The following is a 21,657-nucleotide window of genomic DNA, read 5'->3' on the forward strand; positions in this document are numbered from 1 at the left end:
AAAGAAACGTGAGCAACCCTGAAGTCTCTTAGATTAAAGACATGAAACCACAGTCTTCTACATTATCATTTCCTCCCTCTGAAAGAAACAGTTCTGTCTTTGCCTTCCTGACCTTTGCGGTTTCTCTCTGATTAAACTCACCAAGCGAAGGTGAGGGCCTTCCCCTTTCTGTCTCCAGCAGCTGGTGTTGAAGTGAGGGGCAGACGGGACTCGTCAGCCTGGGAAGGTAGCCCATCTAGGAGAAGAAAAACTCTGACCCTAAACCTCCACTGCCTTGGGGGATAGCGTCAGGAGACGAAAAGTCTAAGCAGTAGACCCAACACAATCCAGAGTGGAGTCCCTGTACTCCTCCTTCCAGCAACTCCTGCAGCCAAGCTGGTGCCCAACATATTGCTCTGCTTTCCTTTCGACCACATCAGCGAGGCCACAAACTGCAGGTGTGAGGAATCCTTTTCAACCCAAGGGCCACAGTCTTCTTCTGAGCAACTTTCCAGGGGCCACATGTCAGTGGTGGGCAAGGCCACAGGCAAATGCGGATGGAGTAATAAAATGGAAGTTCAACCTCTGTACAGTCTGCTGCTTTCTATATTCTCACACACTCTTTTTTAATCCTCCATTCAAGCAAGCGATGGCAGCCAGGCAAACAGACTCATGGAGGGTACAAAGTAGAGTCAGTGAGGGCGTTGACCTAGGAGAGGGGGGCATGTCCAGAGTAGTGGGCAGGTCAAAGTCCTGAGAGCCAGACAGAGCTGTTCTGGTGTTCCAAAATTCACCAGGCACATTTTGAACCTGGCTATCAGCCACTTGCGACCAAGTGAAGGTGTCCGAACAGCAGAATGGCACCTGATGTCTTCACCATCTGGAAATTAGGATCATTGGATCCGGACTGCTTTCACACACTAGCAACACATCCTATGGAATTTTATGGAGGATGGAGGCGGCTAACAGATTGAGGTTGAATCCTGCCAAGACAGAAGTACTGTTTTGGGGGGACAGGAGGTGGGTGGGTATGGAGGACATCTGAAGTTTTGGGAAGCTTTTAATGTTTGATGCATTACTGTATTTTAATATTTTGCTGGAAGCCGCCCAGAGTGGCTGGGGAAGCCCAGCCAGATGGGTGGAGTATAAATAATAATAATAATAATAATAATAATAATAATAATAATAATAATTATCAGCTATATTTTATCTGCACAATGCACAGGAACCAAAAACTTGTACTGAAAAATATTACTTTTGAGCCATCTGGCCCCAAAACGGCAAGTAGTCATTCCATTTTGGCGACTGTAGCCCTGGTTTAAGTAGCCATTTGGTGCCTAGCTTATATATCTGAGTTTCTAACACTGGGATGTTCAGAGGGGCACATTCAAGCCTGGGGTCCAAGGCCCCACAACTCTCTGACACAGAGAGACCCCTTTGGCTGCCCATGGCTGGTGAATGTGTATCTAACGTAGTAACATCAATGAAGTAGAAAGGCTGAATTCTTAAGACTTTAAAAGTTCAACTGCTGTCAGTCTGCAAGACTAATAAGCAGCATCTGGTTTCCCTCTAGAACAAAAACTAAGAGCACAAGCAGCTTTCCACAAAGGTGATGTTAAGCAGAGTTCTACAACTTGGCACACATCACATAAAAGGTGGAACAATACAGCATGGGTAGGCAAACTAAGGCCTGGGGGCCGAATCCAGCCCCATCGCCTTCTAAATCCAGCCCTTGGATGGAGCAGGAATCAGCATGTTTTTAGAAGAGTAGAATGTGTCCTTTTATTAAAAATGCATCTCTGGGTTATTTGTGGGGCATAGGAATTCGTTCATTATTATTTTTTATCAAATATAGTCCAGCCCTCCACAAGGTCTGAGGGACAGTAGACTGGCCCCCTGCTGAAAAAGTTTGCTGACCCCTGCAATACAGTAAGACTCCAGTAATGAACTTCAACATCAGCCTTCCCCAACCCGGTTGTTGTTGTTATGCCCCACATTTCCCCCGTAGGTTCCCTCCAGATTTTTGAGACTACAACTCCCATCAGCCTCAGCCAGCAGTTATAGTTCAAAGATGGTGAGGCTGCTTTATATTTTTGATCCAATAAAGGTTGCATTTGAGCAATGCAATCCCTACTAAGAAGCAAGTCCTACAAAATTCAGGGGTTCTATGATTCTATGTTGGCTGCAGAAGAGAAAAGCCCTAATCTCTCCTGGCAAGCATGTAAAGGCTAGCCTCTTAGGCTGTTAAAAAACAAAACAAAACCACTGACTTCTACCAAGCAAGATGGTAGATAACTCTGTCTTCCAAGTTCCATTTTATCTTAAGAACTATGTACTTTCCCCTCAAAGAAGCCTGCCAGAGCTTTAAGATTAGCCTCAGAGACCTGGCCGGCTGCTCCAAAAATGTTTTTATGTCAGCAAGCATCTACTGTTCAACTGTTTGCTGCTGTAAAGTAACTGCCGTATTTTTCGCTCTATAAGATGCACCAGACCACAAGACGCACCTAGTTTTTGGAGGAGGAAAACAAGAAAAAAAATATTCTGAATCTCAGAAGCCAGAACAGCAAGAGGGATCGCTGCACAATGAAAGCAGCAATCCCACTTGCTGTTCTGGCTTCTGGGATAGCTGCGCAGCCTGCATTCGCTCCATAAGACGCACACACATTTCCCCTTACTTTTTAGGAGGGAAAAAGTGAGTCTTATAGAGCAAAAAATACGGTATATAGGATAATGCTATCTTTATTGCTGTTGTTTTTGTACTGGAAGAAGGGATTTAAGAGTTGTTGCTTTGTTTCATTTTACTGTTTATAAACATGTCTTTATAGGGCAAGTTACACCTAAGACTACCAAGTCAATAAAAAAATACTCAGCCAGCCAACTAAATTCTCCCAGAGGCAAGTGCAGGTCTGTGACCAAAGTCTTTGAAGTACCTAGCAACACCTTTGCCTCCAGGTGATCATCAGACAGGCAGGTTTTTTCTTTGTTAGGATCTTTTTCCTCTATGCAGTCCATTTATGCCACAAACACATCTGGGACAGGTAGTAAGATGTTTGTGCAGTAGTCATTTCTGCACACTTATCTGCAAGGCTGGTCATAGTAGAGCCAAGATCTGTGCACATGAAGTTAAGGGAAGTTTTCAATTCCTCTGGCTAATAAACTATATTCTGCTTGCAAGCTTCCCATGGGCATCTGGCAGGCCAATGCGAAAACTGGATGCTAGACTAGACGTTCCATTGGCCTGATCCAGTAGGACTCTTCCTAAGCTCTTATGAACACCTGAGACAAAATAAGTCCCTTCCCTCTTCCATTTCACTTGCTCAAGTGACAGAATGCAGGATTTGCAAGAAGGGGGATACCAAGTATTAAGCAGATCAAGAGAGCATAGACAAAGGAGCTATATCCACAGCAAACACAGAAAAATATGAATCACAGCCCTTTAGATGTTCGCATTTAGAAGAAGAAGAAGAGTTTGGATTTGATATCCCGCTTTATCACTACCCTAAGGAGTCTCAAAGCGGCTAACATTCTCCTTTCCCTTCCTCCCCCACAACAAACACTCTGTGAGGTGAGTGGGGCTGAGAGACTTCAGAGAAGTGTGACTGGCCCAAGGTCACCCAGCAGCTGCATGTGGAGGAGCGGGGAAGCGAACCCGGTTCACCAGATTACGAGTCCACCGCTCTTAACCACTACACCACACTGGCTCTCTCTAATTTACCCTAATCACTGGAAGGAACACCAATTCATCGTGTCTGGAATCCAAGCAGACACACTGTGTACATCAGGCAACCGGCAAGAGCCACAACCTACACAGCAGGTGCGTTAAACAAACACTGACATCACTCACTTAAAATGTTCAGTCACCATCTCATTGCCGCTAATACACAGCAGGTAAATTGTGCTTTTCTTCACTTCTTCTCAACGCAATGGGGAATTATGCTGTGCTCTCACTACATTTATTAAGTATACTCTTAATATACGTTTATTCAATACAGTGGTACCTCGGGTTAAGTACTTAATTCGTTCCGGAGGTCCATTCTTAACCTGAAACTGTTCTTAACCTGAAGCACCACTATAGCTAATGGGGCCTCCTGCTGCGGCCGCGCCGCCGGAGCACAATTTCTGTTCTCATCCTGAAGCAAAGTTCTTAACCTGAAGCACTATTTCTGGGTTAGTGGAGTCTGTAACCTGAAGCATATGTAACCCGAGGTACCACTGTATACCAAAAGAAACCTTTCATTTTTCTGTCTGAGGCTTTTTGCAATGCAGAGTATTTAGGCTTGTGCCACCAAGTCATACAAGCAGCTCTGGGTCAATGGTACAGAGCTGGCTCACCTCAGGAGCAAGGCAAGGTTAATCAGGCTGACTGGAAAGAGGATTGCCTTAGTGCATATTATCTTTAGGCTCAAGATGGACATGTTGCACAGAGACAGCTGGCAAATTCAAATCTGTGACACTCAAGTAATGGGAGCAACCCAAATAAAAGTGTGGGAAGTTGGGGGAGTGGGAGAGGCCAGAAGTGAGAAAGGGTGGCACTAGTGGAATGCACGCTGCTCTGAATGGATGTGGTCACACTCCCCTTGAAGAATCACAGAAGCAGGTGTGCAGCTTGGGATACTTCTGTATCCAACACCATCAGTGGAGGCACAAGCAAGTTCAGTGGCACAGAATGCCTTCTAGCAACTTTGACCAATAGCACAGTTGCAACCCTACCTGGACAGGGATAACCTGGTTTCAGTTGTCTACACTCTGATTACCTCCTGGTTAGACTACTGCAATGCACTGTATGTGGGACTGCCTTTGAAGACAGGTCAGAAGCTACAGCTAGTGCAGGACTATTTGGCAAAGGTAAATTGTTAACCAAAACATAAAGGTGGAAACATGTAACACTGGTTCTGACCCAACTGTGTTGGCTGCCAATTTGTTTCTGGGACCAATTGCTGGTTTTGACCTTTAAAGCCTTATACAATTCGGGTCCACTATATCTAAAAGACCACCTTTCCGCATATGAACCTGCCAGGACCCAGATGTTATTATCCGAAGCTCTTCTCTACATGCCACCTCCACAACTGGAGGGTGACAAGAAAATGGGCCTTCTCTGAAGTAGGCCCTGATTATGGAAGTAGCCTCTGTTTAAGAAGGCCCAATGTTTAAGGAGGCCTGTGACAAATACATTTTTGTTTTCAAGGTCATTTGGACATCATCGGGACATTTGATATAATCATTATTACTATATTGCACTATAATAATATATTGTATGGTTAAATTTATTTACAGTAATGTTTATGTGAGTTTACTATAGCATTTTTACTTTAGTTGCAAATCACTTTGTGGCCTTTTTGGTGGAAAGGAATGCATAAAAAATTAAGAAACCTAACCTAGCAAGGAAAAATGGTTCCATATGTTTATGGAGGGAATTTTAGCTACTTTTTGTATTCAGGATCGCCTGCCACATAGCATGTGGCTTCTGAAAACCAAACTAATAGTTTTCTGGAAGGGGACTTCAAAAGAGAATTTCCTCCTCTCTCCCCGCCCCTACTTACTGGCCTGCACAGCTTGAATCCTCCAGATCTAGTGGTTTTGCCTTCTTTGTTTCTATCGACGCTTTCTAAGCATTTCCTTGGCGGGCGTAAAATGGTTTCAGACGGAGCCCTTCCATCTGACAACCAGACAATTTGAAATACGCTACATATATTTTAACAGTGAAAAAACGCCGTCCCATAAAAAGAAAAGAGCAGGCCTGGGGAGATTTGGGGAAGGGCTTCAGATTGGGATGATGGACATTTACAAATACAAGGTCCACGGATGGGGGTTGCAGCAGCTGCTGCTGCCGCCGCCCCACGGACGAGCAAAGCAGGCAAGAGCGCCACGCCTCCCGTTTCCAGCTCCGGCGCTGCACAGACCGGGTCCGGCGCGAGCTGCGGCCCTTCCACTCCCCGTTAGCGGCAGCGCCACGGACGTGCAGCCCCGGGGTCGTCCCGCTCGCTTCGCCCGCAAGCACTGGAGAGGGCGACTCGGAGCGCGGCTGCAAAGGGGAGCCAAAAGCCTCCCCCCCCCCTTAACCGAGCGCATCTGGCCCGGCGCCACTTAAGGTCTCCCCGCAGGGATCCCGCCCTCCCTTGCGTGGGGAGGGGTGCGTGCATGGATAGGCAAACTAAGGCCCGCGGACGGGCCGGGAATCAGCGTCTTTTTACATGAGTAGAACGTGTCCTTTTATTTAAAATGCATCTCTGGGTTATTTGTGGGGCATAGGAATTCATTGGTTTTTTTTTTTCAAAATCTAGTCCGGCCCCCCACAAGGTCCGAGGGACAGTGGACTGGCCCCCTGCTGAAAAAGTTTGCTGACCTCTGGCTTAGAGGGAGATGTCGCCCACTGGAAAGGGCTCCCCCCCCCTTTTGGGGGCCTCGTGCACGGGGACGGGCGCCGCGCGGAGGAAAAGCTGGGCTCCCACCTTTCCCCGCTGGCGCCAGCGCGCCCCTCACCGCTCCCCCGCTCCCCCACCCGCCATGCAAAATGCAAGGGGCCCGCTCCCCGACGTACCCCTCGCTCACTTACCTCCCCAGGCAGGAGAGCTTCGCAGCAGCAGCGTCGTGCCCGCTCCGCGACTCCGCTCGCCTCCGCCCCGCAGCACCACGAGGTGCGCGAGCTTGTTTACCAACTCGCGTTTCCCTCCGCCCGCCCCGTCGGCTGGAGACCCCCGCGGCCAGGCTCCGCCCCTGGCGCGCCTATTGGCTCTGCCGAAACCACCGCCCTCCCCTGCCCGGGGATTAGCGCGAGAGCCGAGGTTGCCAAGCCGCCGGGAGCGTGTTCGGCTCGTGGGACCCGCGCTCTGGCCAATGGGAAGCCGGGGCGGACGGAGCTTCCGCCAATCCCGAGGCGGCGTGTCCTCTCGTCCGTTCCCTCCCGCCGCCTCTCGCACATCCCGTCCTTGTTGCGCTGCTCGCTCGACGCGGTGGCGGGAGGGCTGGGCATGGAAGCGGAGAGGAGGGTCGGTGTGCATGTGCAGCGGGGCACGTTGCTGTTGCCGCCGTGCACGTCTTTCCTCCCCTCCCCCGGGGTTGTGCTGCGTCGTCCCCGCCCTCGGACAAAGCCGGGGTTCCCGGACTCCCTGTCTAACAAAAGCCGCCTTCCCAAAAGCTCCTGTCTGCCACCCTGAAGTTACGTGTCTCCCTGCACGTATCTGCACAGGGCATTTCAGTGCAATGCTTGTTGGTACAGGGAAGGGGGGAGACGCTTCTGTGTTAATAGGGTTAACTGCAGGGCGGATAATTTGCAAGAGAAATGGTGTGGTGCGAAAAGGCAAAGATAAAAGGTTCCTGGGTTTTAAATCTCTTTTTTTAGGATACTCCTTTTGTTACTTCAAAAAGGGTTAAAAATGTATGTTCCAACTAATCGCTTAAAAGTATACAAAGTGACTTGGCAGTCCCTTCGTTTTCATTTCGCAGAGAAGCGTAAACAAATAGCCACACAGAAAGAAGCAAATATCAGTTTCCCTGCTTGACATCCAGCGTGCTGGCCACCAAAGTATGCAGCCCCTGACCTAGAATTCCCAGTTCTCTGCCACACTTGCCAATTATTTACTTTTAGAGCAGGCAGCCAATAAAATAAGGCTGCAATCCTGACCCTACTTCCCTGGGAGCAAGAACCACTGAATTCAGTGGGACTTACTTCTGAGTAAACATGAAGTCAATATTGCATTGTTCGTTTGGGTCTCTACTATTGGGGCTATCAAACACCCTGCTTCTGAATTCGTGTTTAAAACAGAAAGCATGTTGACAATTCAGATTGCAACAGCTAAATAAATGTCGACACTTTAATTTTATTTGTTACATTTGTATCTCAGTCTTATTCTCAAAGGGATGTTTTGATCATTGGCCGCCTTCTCTCTTCTCTGAAATTAAACAGTCTTGTGGCACCTTAAATAATTGTATAATAGTGTGTCCTTTTGTCGACCAGAATCCACTTCATTAGATGCTTGAAGTGTAATCCTTAGCTGCACGTACACACACACACACACACACACACAGGTGTAGGCACATGGGAGTAGAACTGTAAGCCGCCCAGAGTGGCTGGGTTAACCCAGTCAGATGAGCAGTTACCGTAGCTAGCTAAATAAATTAGAAAATATAAAATAAAATAAAAAGACTAATCAGTGAACACTGTAAGGAACTACTAACTTTCCTTTTGGTTGCTGCCAGGCTTTAAATGGTGTGATGTTGGTGAATACTTGAAAGACTCTCAGCTGATGCACAGTATAGTCGTGTTTGGACCATTGCCTAGGCAAACTCAGCCCTCCAGCTGTTTTGGGACTACAACTCCCATCACCCCTAGCTAACAGGACCAGTGGTCAGGGATGATGGGAGTAGTAGTCCCACAACATCTGGAGGGCTGAGTTGGCCTATGCCTGCATTAGCAGATAAATTGATATGCCCAATCAAAGTAGCTAAAATGACTGCAGACCCCAACTCTTTTTATGCAGGTTGGCATACAGTGGTACCTTGGGTTACATACGCTTCAGGTTACAGACACTTCAGGTTACAGACTCTGCTAACCCAGATATAGTACCTCGGGTTCAGAACTTTGCTTCAGGATGAGAACAGAAATTGTGCAGCAGCAGTGCGGCGGCAGCAGGAAGCCCCATTAGCTAAAGTGGTGCTTCAAGTTAAGAACAGTTTCAGGTTAAGAATGGACCTCCAGAACAAATTAAGTTCTTAACCAGAGGTACCACTGTATTCTCATTTTCCAAATGAGAGACAACCAAATGAGAAAACTGCCACAAACACATGGCAAGCTGTGGAGCAATATGCTAGAATTATAAGAAGTTGGACAATGTATTTGTGTATTTGCTCTTTTATTATAGAATACGTGTAAACACAAGGAATTTGCTTATGATCTCAGAGCAGTTGTGTCTTCTGCCTACAGTTATATCGGTTTGTATTCCTTTGTGATTGAATATAAATATATATCCAAGAAGCCATTATATCTCAAACTGTTTGTATTTAATAATATTCAAACATTTACATTTTTGCAGTACAATGCTGTACATGTCTACTCATAAGGAACCCCCTTTGAACTCAGCAGGGCTTACACCCAAGTAAGTTGGTTTAGAATTGCAGCCTAGAAATAACAACAAACCATAGAGAGTTGTCATGCACCTCTGTCAATCTTTCTGTGTATGTGTGATATGCATGTGTTAAGTGGAATATTTGTAGAGCAATAGGTTAGACATACTTCATAAAGAACTTTCATTCAGAAAGACCAACTTTAAATACCAAGTTTCCCCATCTGTCTCTGTATCCACAGAGCTGCATGTCAGGGTTTTTGAAGTTAATTTCCAGTATTTTATATAGCTGAATGGTTTTCTTTTCTCTCAGCTGGAATCAATATTATTCAGACATCTTGTTTTAAGTGGATATTTTTCTTAACCTTTTGGTGTGTTGAATTTGGACTTTAGCTTTGTATTGTCTTTGTTCATAAGATCATTTACCCTGACGGCTGAGTTTCAACAGCTGGATCTTCATTTGTACAGCATCAGGCTTGAGACTATTTGCATAAAGAGTAGTCCCACATATCTTTGGGGAATATATTATCCAATATTATTTGAGGATTGCAGATTTAATTGGTCTATCTCATGTACTAAAGCACTGGTTCATTTTTCCATAAAGCTATTGTTTTACATATGTCATACTTGAACAGTCAAGCTTGGTATGAACTTGTTACCAGAAATAATTCCCAGCAGGTCCCAAGCAAATCAGGGAAATGGTTTCTGAGATGGAACATTACTGATAATTCATGATAACAATAAAAAAGCTTTTCTCCGTCTCTCATGACGCCAGAACTCATGGACATCCAAGGCAGCTGGAAGATTCAGGACAGAGAAAACAATAATTTATTTACACAGGGCATAGTTAAACTATGGAACTTGCTGTCATAGGAGGCAGCAGTGATCACCAACTTGGGTAGCTTTGGAAGAGGATTAGACCAATTCATGGAGAAGGCTGTCAAAGGGCCCTATCCATACCTTGGCTTAATGTGGATAGTGAACCCCTTGTATATACTTTAATTCCCCCTCATCCATGAGGCCCCCCCTCCTCCAACTACTGCTGTCCCTAAATCCAATAATTCCCAATTAAATAATAATAATTAATAATAATAATAATAATAATAATAATAATAATAATAATAATAAAAAAATTTATTTATTTATACCCTGCCCATCTGGCTGAGTTTCCCCAGCCACTCTGGGCAGCTCCCAATCAAATGTTAAAAACAGTACAGCATTCAATATTAAAAACTTCCCTAAACAGGGCTGCCTTCAGATGTCTTTTAAAGATAGGATAATTGCTTATTTCCTTCACATCTGAAGGGAGGGTTTCCACAGGGTGGGCGCCACCTCTGTCTGGTTCCCTGTAACCTCACTTCTTGCAATGAGGGAACCACCAGAAGGCCCTCGGCGCTGGATCTCAGTGTCTGGGCTGAACAATGGGAGTGGAGAGGCTCCTTCAGGTATTCAATTGATGCAGTTCTCCTATCTGGATTTTCATACCATTTATTTGCTTGCTTGCTTTTTTCACAAAGGTGAACTCAAAGTGACTTCAACCAGAAGTGCCTGCCTTCTCCCAAAGAACCAGCCCAGGGGGTGGCACTGGCTGTGAGCATCTTCTTTGTCTCAGCGTAACCACTTGCAGACCTCGACAGGAAGCAGGATGGAGATGAAACTAGGATTTATTGCAGGGATAGGCAACCTAAGGCCTGGGGGCCAGATCTGGCCCAATCACCTTCTCAATCCGGCCCACGGATGGTCTGGGAATCAGTGTGTTTTTACATGAGTAGAATGTGTACTTTTATTTAAAATGCATCTCTGGGCTATATGTGGGGCATAGGAATCCATTCATATTCTTTTTCAAGATATAGTCTGGCCCCCCACAAGGTCTGAGGGACAGTGGACCGGCCCCCTGCTGAAGAAGGTTGCTGACCCCTGATTTATTGTCTTTGCCAGTTATAGGCTTTGGCTCTACCTACAGTAGGCGTCCTGGTCTTCTGCCCTACCAGTGTCAATAGACACCAGCTATCACTGATGTGTTGCATGTGGATGCATACTCCTTCCAAACTGGATGCACCCATGCATTTGCAATATTCTCGGCACCTGATGATTTACCCCAGGATAATACAAACTGAATGACACAAGAGAGACCACAAGTGAGTCTAGATGAAGAAGGCAACAAGCCACAGCAAGTCTGGGGCAGAAACACATCTCCTGCTGACAAAGGAAGCAAACAAGGAGGTTCCACATATTTAGCATTTTGCAACACAGTCTGTTGAAATGTGTACCATCAACATTTATTGTCCTATAATGTTACACTCATTGTTGAATTCTGAGGGTTTACATTGGTGGTTTTTTTTTTTTTAAGGCAGGGCTAGGGTGGTTGGAACTGGATTTTCTGGAGTGAAAGAAGAGTCTATTTGTAAGTGCTTTATTTAAATCCATAAATAAGAACACAACAGCAAGATGTTGGAGTCAACCAATATATCTGGATAGCTCAGTTGGTTAGAGTGTGGTGCTGATGATGCCAAGGTTGTTGGTTCAATCCCTGTATGGGAGAAGCTGCATATTCCTGAATTACAGTGGGTTGGACTAGATGATCCTCAGGGTCCTTTTATAATTCTCTGATCCAACTGAAGTACATTCATCATATGACCAATACATTAAAAAAAAACTTTAGGGATTTAGGAAGTTGCCTTATATTGTGTCAGGCCTTTGGGTCCAGCAATCTCAGAAGTGCTACACTGACTGACAGATATGTTCCTTCCCTGTGATCAAACCTCCTGTGGTTTTTGTGGTGGTGGTTGTTGTTAAGCATAGGGAAAGATCCAGGCACTATAACACAATAAATAGCCACTTAAGCTGGTGGGAGGAGGAAGAGTTTCTTTCATAATAGCTCACACATCATGAGATCCAAATTTGAAGACCAGCTGGTGATGGAGAGTAGGGGGACAGGCATTTTGATGAAATACAAGTGGTAACAAACAGTCAAATTAGCTGTGATCCTATATGTGTTGCTTGAAGTTACATTTTTAGTTTTTAAAAAAATAACTATTAAATATAGCCACTTCTAATTTGGATCCCGATGCAAAGTGAGGGTTTTAAACTGGCGCCCCATACATATTCGTTATTAGTCCTGAAAAGAAGCTTCATTTGTCAGTGGGATCTACTTTCCTGGGGCTAATGGTGGTTACTGAGGAGGCAATTTTCATCAGAACTTCAGAGCAAAATGAAATGCTTAAATCCAGGGGCGACCCACCCTGTTTCGCCGCCTGAGGCAAAACAGAACATATTCAAGCTGCATCTTCAGTGACGGGTGCAGCAGCAGGATATGCCGCCTCAGAAACCCAGTGGGATCCTGCTTAAAACCCCTTCCATATGTCCCACGGTTCCCACGAACATAAGAAAAGTCCTGCTGGATCAGGCCAAAGGCCTACCTAGCTCAACATTCTGTTGAGGATATCTTCTATTAGATTAGATGCCTGTGGGTTTTGCTTTTAAATTTTAGACTGGACAGGCTCAGAAATAAACAAAGAAAACCTCAATAATGACATAAGTCATCCGTGTAGTGCCTTGGTTCCAGTAAGATCCTTTTTGTTTTGCATGCCTATGTTATCTTTCTCTCTGAACATGTGCAACTCAGAGCAGGCTCCAAAGCCAACTCTGTTTTGTATACGCACCTAATGTACACAGTGACACAGTGGCGCTAAGGAGTTAGCACCAGCATTGCTAAATTCATCAAAATCTGCCAAAGAGCGTTGGCAACTTCCTGTCAGGGAGGTAATCAGAGAGGCCTTTAGCAATTGCATGGTAGTTTCGAGAACATTGTCCAACCATCTCGTCCTCTGTCGTCCCCTTCTCCTTGTGCCCTCCATCTTTCCCATCATCAGGGTCTTTTCCGGGGAGTCTTCTCTTCTCATGAGGTGGCCAAAATATTGGAGCCTCAGCTTCATGATTTGTCCTTCCAGTGAGCACTCAGGGCTGATTTCCTTAAGAATGGATACGTTTGATCTTCTTGCAGTCCATGGGACTCTCAAGAGTCTCCTCCAGCACCATAATTCAAAAGCATCAATTCTTCGGCGATCAGCCTTCTTGATGGCCCAGCTCTCACTTCCATACATCACTACTGGGAAAACCATAGCTTTAACTATGCAGACCTTTGTTGGCAAGGTGATGTCTCTGCTTTTTAAGATGCTGTCTAGGTTTTGGAAAGGTAGTCAGACCATATCAATCAGCTCTCATCTTGGAGTTGGAATACCATCTAGCTTTCCAAAATAGCTGGATTATACATAGATGCATGGTGCCTCTGCAAAACAGGTGGGGATAGAAGTGAACCTATCTTTTTATTCTATTAAGTATTTCTTCTTTTCCTTATCATGAGTGGTTTCTGGAACATAAAGGAGAGAGGAAGTGCCATATTGTTCTTAGGCATGCAAGGGAGAGATGTTGTATTAACGCATATGAAAGCACCCTCCCTGAGTCCTAAGTCCACCTGCGCTTGGAGTGAATGCTAAATCTTGCCCTGTAATTCTAGGCCATGCTGTGAAACACACACAGACCACATGGCTAGAGCCTTCTCCTATCATAACAAAGCAGCTTGCTTCCCTGGTCTCCTATCAACATGAATCTAAAGCAGCAATTGTGTGGCTGGTTGTGGGCTGAGAGAAGCAGTAAGCGGATGGGATGAGCTGAATCAGAAGTTTTGCATTACAAAGCTTGTTCTATTGAGAAAGAAAGCCTGTTGGGTTTTATGATGAGTTGGCCACAAACTGATTTAATCAAGGTCACAGGTTCTTAAGCATGCTGGCAGCTGAATAAAAAGAGAAAGGGGAGCTCTAATTACTGGACTGCATAGTGGTATTTAGACTAGTCCTAATTAAGTTTATCTGATGATGAGAAACATTCCACAACTATGGCATTAGGCAGCTAATTAATTAAGAGCAGAAACTTCCAAATGGTTGGAATGTTGGGGTGAATTGCTGGCCAAATGATGGTGAGAAGTCATGATGGTGTTGTTATGATTTGGCTCTCTTGAACATGAATTGGCATGGTCCAATGGGAGAACACTGAATCATAAGCAGTTCCAAATATCTGAAATAAGTCATACATTCTGCCAAAGAGGTCTGGTCTGGTATGGCAGACAAGGAGTGTGCAAGAGACCTGAATAGGAATTTGAGTTTGATGCAGGTTTGCAGTGTGGTTTTTAAAAAAATGTTTTCTGGCTGCAGCTATTCCACTGTGATTTCATCTGTGCCCCTGCGATTTCTGTAGTTTGCATCAAACAAAAGCAACAACAAAGGAGGGAACCATTCTTTTTATGCTGCAACTGCAGCATAGATTGGCTGCAGAGGTAAAATCAGCACACACATAAACTTAAAGCACAGTTTAAGACTATGCGGAAAGGAACTTAGTAAATCTGAGCAAAATGCTCTGTCCTTTGAAGCCACATCTGACAGAATATGACAAAATATGTCATCAATAGGTTCTGGTTGACCCTACGAAGATTTGGGAAGCAGAACTGAAACTGTGCTTGCTTTTGCATGTTGAAGAATATTGTCCACTTCTCTGTTTTTTTAGCAGAAGTCAGTCTTCTTGGAAGGGGAAGACACAAAGCCAACAGCTGCTGCTTCCAGAGATAACCTTTGCAAATCCAATCTAAGTCCTAAATCTTGGCAGGTGTTTTTCCCCTCCCCTTTTACCTTGAACTTTCCCCCCTGAGGGAATCAAAGGTCAAAAAAGAGTTCACAGCTCTAATCTTCTGTCCAGCTACAACATTTCTGCTGAGCTCTAGATCTGTATGTTCCAAAATAAATCCAGCTTGACCTGGTTGGCTCTGAGGAGGATTCTAGACAAGGACTTCGTATTGTAAAGGGCCAGTCAGAGATCACAGATGGGGCACTGGCAACAAGTTGTGGTTGTTGTTTTGCTGGATTTCCCCCCAGCATTGTAAATATAATTAAAGTGGAGGGAGGGAGGATACAGGCTGGCATTTTAATGCCGACAGTGTCATGTAGATGCTGCAAAACAGGTAAATGCATAGAATAATAGAACTGGGACGCGGGTGGTGCTGTGGGTTAAACCACAGAGCCTAGGACTTGCAGATCAGAAGGTCAGCGGTTCAAATCCCTGTGACGGGGTGAGCTCCCACTGCTCGGTCCCTGCTCCTGCCAACCTAGCAGTTTGAAAGCATGTCATGTGCAAGTAGATAAATAGGTACCGCTCCAGCGGGAAGGTAAACAGTGCTTCCGTGCACTGCTCTGGTTCACCAGAAGCGGCTTAGTCATGCTGGTCACATGACCCGGAAGCTGTACAGCTGCTCTCTCGGCCAATAAAGCGAGATGAGCGCCGCAACCCCAGAGTCGGCCACGCCTGGACCTAATGGTCAGGGGTCCCTTTACCTTTAATAGAACTGAAGAGTTGGAAGCGACCCTGAGGATCATCTAGTCCTATCTCCTGCAGTTGTCCCATGTGGGAATTGAATCTGCAATCTTGGTGTTATCAGCACCATGCTCTAGTCTAACCGAATGAGCTATCCAGTTGTGAAGAGGAACCGACCCCAAAATAAACTCCTGCCTGAACACAGCTTTAACAGAACAGGAAATTCGTCCAGATTCTCCCCACTCCACCCCAACTGCTCATCAAATTGCCAGTTGTGTTGTAGTTTTTTGCATCCACAAAACTACTAAATACTAAATTGGTTATTAACATGCTAAGTAAATCTTCTCCCCACCCCTGGTTTGGACTTGGTATGAACTTTGAACAAAATGCTGCAGAAGCCTTGTGAAACATTTGATACATGTCTGTGCCCAGAAGCCACACGCAGATACAAAATATTCTGCTGTAATTGGTTTTTTTATCCCAAAGATCCACTGATTGTGATCAATGCCTGTATGGCAAAGGGTTGGACTACTAGATGACCCTATAATTGTATGGTTTTAAAATATCAAAGAAATCAGAGGAGTTGGTCATTTGGGCATTTAAATCCCTGGCCTGCCACTACTATTTCTGGCAGATTTTGCATTTCAAGCTGGTGTAAGCTATGTTTAGCTTATTGTGACCTGGAAGTTAATAAGACCTTATTTTTAAATAAAGAAAATATATATTGGGCATAATGGAATCTATGAATCTGCACTGTGTGTGTGGCATGAATCAGCAGGGGTGTGAGACAGTTGCCCTTTTGCCTGCAGCTGACTGACACATCATTTATATGAATTAGGATGCTGGGAAGATCTGAATGTGCACATCTACTTGCATACATGCTGGGAAAACCTTGCATGTTTCAATACAGTAAAACCTTGTTCAACCCAATGACGAACTAAGGACATTCACGTCTGTACTTCCAGATCATCAGAAATTCATGTGCGCCACAGTGACTCAAGGCAGCTTTACAGATAAAACAGAAACTGCTAAAAACTGGGTTAAGCTACAGTTTGTGTTACTGCAAGGCTAAGGAACCTGTAGCCCTCCAGTTGTTGTTGAACTACATTTTCTATCATTCCTGACTATTGGTTGTGCTGGCTGGGGCTGATGGGACATGTAGTTCAAAAGAATTTAGGCTACAGCCACTCAACATACATTTAAAACACCCCACTTTAACAGTACAGCAATGGACATTCCTGGGAACTGTAGCTTGCTAAGGTTGCTAGAAATGATATAATATATAATATAGGAATTATAGCTCTGTGAGGCCAACACCTTTAACAAACGATGGTTCCTAGGATTCTCCATGACTTAAAGAGGTATAAGAGTACTTTAAAATCAGAGAAGCTTAAGACTGGAAGGTACCCTAAGGGTAATCTAGTCCAATTCACTGCAGTGTAGGAATCACGGCTAATGCATGCTGATGCCTGTGACTCAACAATGTCTGCAGAGCCACAGGTTTTCTATTCCTTGGGAATGGGTCAGGAAAAACAAACATACATGCGGGAGCCAATGGTGGTACCTGCAGCTCCCTTTTCCCGACAGCATGTGGTCAGGAATGAGGCACTTTTAGATGCTTTTTGGAGTCTTGGATGTTTTCTTCCTGGTCTGATCAGAAATGGTGGCTTAGGGCATGCTTTCCTCTCCAAAATGTAAGGGGGTTAAAGGGTGAGAAGGAATTAGTATAAATTAAATTAATGATTGAAGAAATTAAGATGCTCTTTAGCCATTATTAGTTTTTATATTATTGTACCTCTGTTGGTTATATTTTGGAGGGGTTGTGTTGTAAAAACATCCTTGAATAATCTTTTTTGTAGCATGGGATATAATTTTTAAAAATGGTGTTCTTGTTTTCAATAGATGAATAAAGGGAGGCTGGTCGATAAATCTAGTGGAGAGTAGCACAGAGGACTAAAAAAAAACCCTAGGAAATAAATATGGATAATTTAGATGTGTTATTCAACTCTTTTCTAAGTGGGAAACTGTTACAATTTATATGGCTGGAGGATATATGAACTGGGATTGAGAATCTGCTAAACTTGGTAGTACTACGTAGTTGTTGCCTAATACATGCTTCAGAAACATGAAGTTCATCCTTTAGGAATTCTAGAGGGATCCGTTGTCTTGCTTACACATTGTTTAAAATGTATATGCTGCCTTTTAACCCAACAGGGCCCTGCAGACAGTTCACTATAAATAGGCTATGACATAGGAAGAAGAAACTTATCATAGCATTGCTGGGTTACCTCATTTGCCCCAGGCTGACGTGTCCCTTATCCCAAAATGTCTTTCTGTGTTGCCAGTCCATCCACACTGACTACTTCAAACCTTGCTAAGTCTGAGGAAAGTTCCAGCCCAGTTGTCCCAATACTTTACCTGGCTCAGAGAGGCCTGCATATAAATGCCTCCAGCTGCCATCACTTCAGAGGCTCTGTTTATTTATATCTCTCTTTATATCATACCATAAATAGCGCGGAGCATTGATACCTTCAGAGAGGCAGGCACACTGTGCCCGCATTTGTACAGGCTGTAATTGTTGTTATCTCCCCTGCTGGTATGTGGCAAGAAGATAAACAGCCCACTGGTACTCAGTTGTCTTCAGTTCCAACCACCTCCTCTCATTCCTTGGAGAGGACGCAGACCTGGACCAGAATAACATTTGAGGGCTTCAGAAAGCCGAAGGGGGAGGGAAGAGATTACGTGTGAGGAGAGGAAGCAGGAATTACTCGTACATTCCCTAGGGGAGGCTACTCAATGGATTAAAGCAGATGTAAATTCCTCTTGTATGGAGGTAGGCAAGAAAGCCAATGAAAAATGTGTGCAGATGTAAGCTGATGGAGAGAGCCCAACCACCTGCAATGCAGGAATCTTTTGCCCAACACTGGTCTTGAACCCACAACCTTGAGATTAAGAGTCTCATGTTCTACCCAAGGAGCAATTTCTTATGGACTTGCAGTTCTTCAGCATCTGTTCTTTCCTTCTACAATGCTTCCCCTTTTCTAGTCCAGTTGTCAGTGTGCATGTACCATACATACCTTGGCCACCATCTTTGTTGCTTTCGTCATGCTATGTGTGGTTATTTAGCTTTATGCTATCGGCAGTGCAGGGTTCTCTTAGCTGTTTCATCCACTCTGTGCTTTCCACCCATCTCTGTGACACTCTGCTTTAGATTGTTACTAATGGCGGGTTGTTTTAACTTGAAACAAACGTGATCACTCTTGCCCTAGCCTTTTCTCGATTTTCATTCCTATCCAAATGAAATAGGAGTCCAGCACCAATCTGCTTGAGGGAGTTGTCGCAAGATGGGGTCTTGGTGGTGCCCTTCCAGATGTTGTTGGGCTACAGCTCCAATCTGCCCCAACCAGCATCTCCAACGGTTTATAATGATGGGAGATGAAGCCCAACATCTAGAGGACACCGTGTTGGCTACCCCCAAGGGTTTCTGAGATACATGTGAAATGTTTTCAAGATCAAAATGTACTACACAAATCTGACATATTACATATCAAGCACCGAGAAGAAACATCCACTATTGTTACAATGCCCTCTGGCGGCCAACTACAAAAATCTCATTCTACTGATCTTGTGGAATGGAGAACAACTGTCTTACTTTATTCAAAAGAGAGGAAATTTCTTGCTGACCACAGATTCAGTTTGTTACTAGAGAGTCATTGAGAGAGAGAAACTTTTGGCAGATGATCAGAGAATTCCTACACCTTCTTCACAACTTTTATTCAGATAACATGAGAGATGTATTTCAGAAAGTAAATCACTTTTAAAAAATAGTGCTGCCTCGTAAGTATAATTTTTATTGTATACATTGCATTTGCAGTAAGTACACAGGGATGTTGTTGTTTTCCTAATGTAGCTAGAAGCATTTCCTGTATATATGCAGTATATTTGTTTCCCTTTCACCAAATACACAGACATACAGCCACACACACGTCCCATGATGAAAATTAATCTGCTAGAATTACATTCAAAGAGATTTCAGGCGGAATTCTTTCCTGTTGGCCCACCCCCTGATCATCCATGCAAAACTGTATAAAAATTTAATGAAGAAAATCAGAACCAATATAAAAGGGAAAGAGATCTGCCATGCAATCGCTATTCATTTCAATTCCAGTTCCAAGAATAATCAGAGAAATCCGATTGACATCAATAAATCATTGTGGGATAAATCAGTCCACATTTTGAAAGTTAATAGTTCTGGCTTGTGCATACCATATATGTGATTAAGATTCCTCTATTCCACATAATATTTTCTACCTTGCTACAGTTGACAGGTGCATGAATGAGTATTTCAAAAAGCACCTAAAAGTGCAGTACATGCTAAACAGCTTAAAGTCTAGAAAAAAAGGAGGGGGGAGAGAGATCTAGACCAATTAAGCAAACATCAGCTCAATACCTTTGCACATGGCAAAGCTCAAAAGTAGCTCCATGAATATACTTCATAATCTTGAAATCAATGCATAAAATGATCATGGAAATATTTTCATGACCAACTTACTGTTCTTCCTTCATGTTTGCAGCACCAGCGTATTGAGAAGCAGCTCATTTAATAAACAAAAAAAGTAGATCAATTTTTTAAAACAGAAACCCCTACCAAGTTCCTTGAAACAGCTTATATATGAATGGAAATAACAAATACTGTATGGATTTGCAAGCGGTCTTAAAAATGTAACATTCATCAATATATTACTATGTAATTAATAGACTTTTCAAAAGTAAGCAATTTAAAATATGTTTTGGAAATAAAAATGGTTGAAACTTAATCTTGATATAGTTTTTAGAGTGTTCACAGAAGGAAACTTCAGGCACAACCTATAAAGCAATCCTGTTGCTCAAGCCCACTGAAGGTAGGGACGAACAGTCCATGTCACTTTTACACATATTCATTCAGAAGTCTGTTCGGTCCCATTTCTGCATTAATGTACACCTTTGCAAATTATCATTTAGATTTCTAAAGAAAAACCAACACTGAACTGAACACAAAAGAGCAAGCGTACACATATTCTGCCCAAATGTATGCATTTCATCCTAAAATACAATTTTTAAAAAACACGTTTTGGTAAGTTTTTTGAGCTATGAACTGCATTGCAAAAATTTGAGAAGAACAAATCACATTCTAAATCCCAAAGGAAGGTTCAGATCAGCTCAATTTGAATTGAATCCACACAAATCCAATTCATCAAGCATCCAAAATTGAAATCAATGGGAGCTGCTGCACTTCAATGTCTCTTACATCGGATCCTCCCCCTGACCCGTCTCAGTCCCTTTTGCTTCATTAGGCTATTTCTTTTACTTTGGCAGATAAATCACGTAAGTAGCGTTGTTCTTAGAAGGGGATATTTGGAAGCAAAGCAGATCAGATTTAAAATAAAAACCAAAACCTTAAAACAACCAATGTCCCTGGGAGGAAGTCCAAGTTAGAAGTAAACTATTTGCGGGGCAAAAGTCTTGAATATTTTGAGCACCAACTGTTTCTCATTTAGATTAATGCGCACACCAGATTCAAATCTCATCCCTGTGTTTTGATACAAACATTATTCCCCAAACAGTTCACTCTTACATTAAATATTTTCATAGCATTTCCAAGTTAGTCATTTAACACACACCCCACACAGCCGAAATAAGTTTGCCTGGCCTCAATCAATGGATTCTCCCCAAATCATTCCTGAACATTGCAAAGCAAGAGGCTGTATGTGGGCTGCTTTTTGGCCTGATTGCCAATTCAAGTACGATTCAAGTATTTACAACTTGCCTCCACTTAAAGTTGGGCCCTCTGCTAGAGGATCTAAAAGTATGCTGTACACCGGGGTGGGGAACTGGTGGTCTCCTCCAGATATTGAATGGACTCCCAGGTCCCATCAGCCCCAACCAGCTTGGCCAACGGTTAGGAATGATGGGAGATGGCACCCCAACAATATTTGGAGGGCCACAGGTTCCCCATTGCCACTGAAGGCTCAATTTTTATTTTTGATCCGCTTGCTCACATTGACCAGTGCTACAAAAACCATTGGGTCTTACAAAGATGTTGATTTTGTGTGTGCGTGTGTGTCACCACACTTACGTGCTCAGCACATCTGGGTGGCAGCCCCATCCCAGCCAGCACCAATTCCCCGGGCAGTTCAGTTGAGAAGAGGGCAAGACAGGCCAAACATCTATTGTGCTTCTTGCTTCCTGCACTTCTTGCTGTGCCCTGCAGTGTACAATC

At 43.9% G+C, this 21,657-nt stretch overlaps 1 protein-coding gene across 1 annotated transcript in view; it reads right to left on the reverse strand.

Annotated features, from left to right (window-relative positions):
* The window catches only part of COQ8A (coenzyme Q8A), a 60,121-nt gene extending 53,463 nt beyond the window's left edge, over positions 1-6,658 (reverse strand). Inside the window, exon 1 of the mRNA XM_081854175.1 lies at positions 6,533-6,658. The gene's annotated coding sequence lies outside the window, so the exon portion shown is untranslated. The remainder of the gene's footprint in view (positions 1-6,532) is intronic.
* Positions 6,659-21,657: the final 14,999 nt, after the last annotated feature.

Source organism: Podarcis erhardii (assembly GCF_964252035.2).
Source record: "Podarcis erhardii genome assembly, chromosome: 3".
NCBI lineage: Eukaryota > Metazoa > Chordata > Lepidosauria > Squamata > Lacertidae > Podarcis > Podarcis erhardii.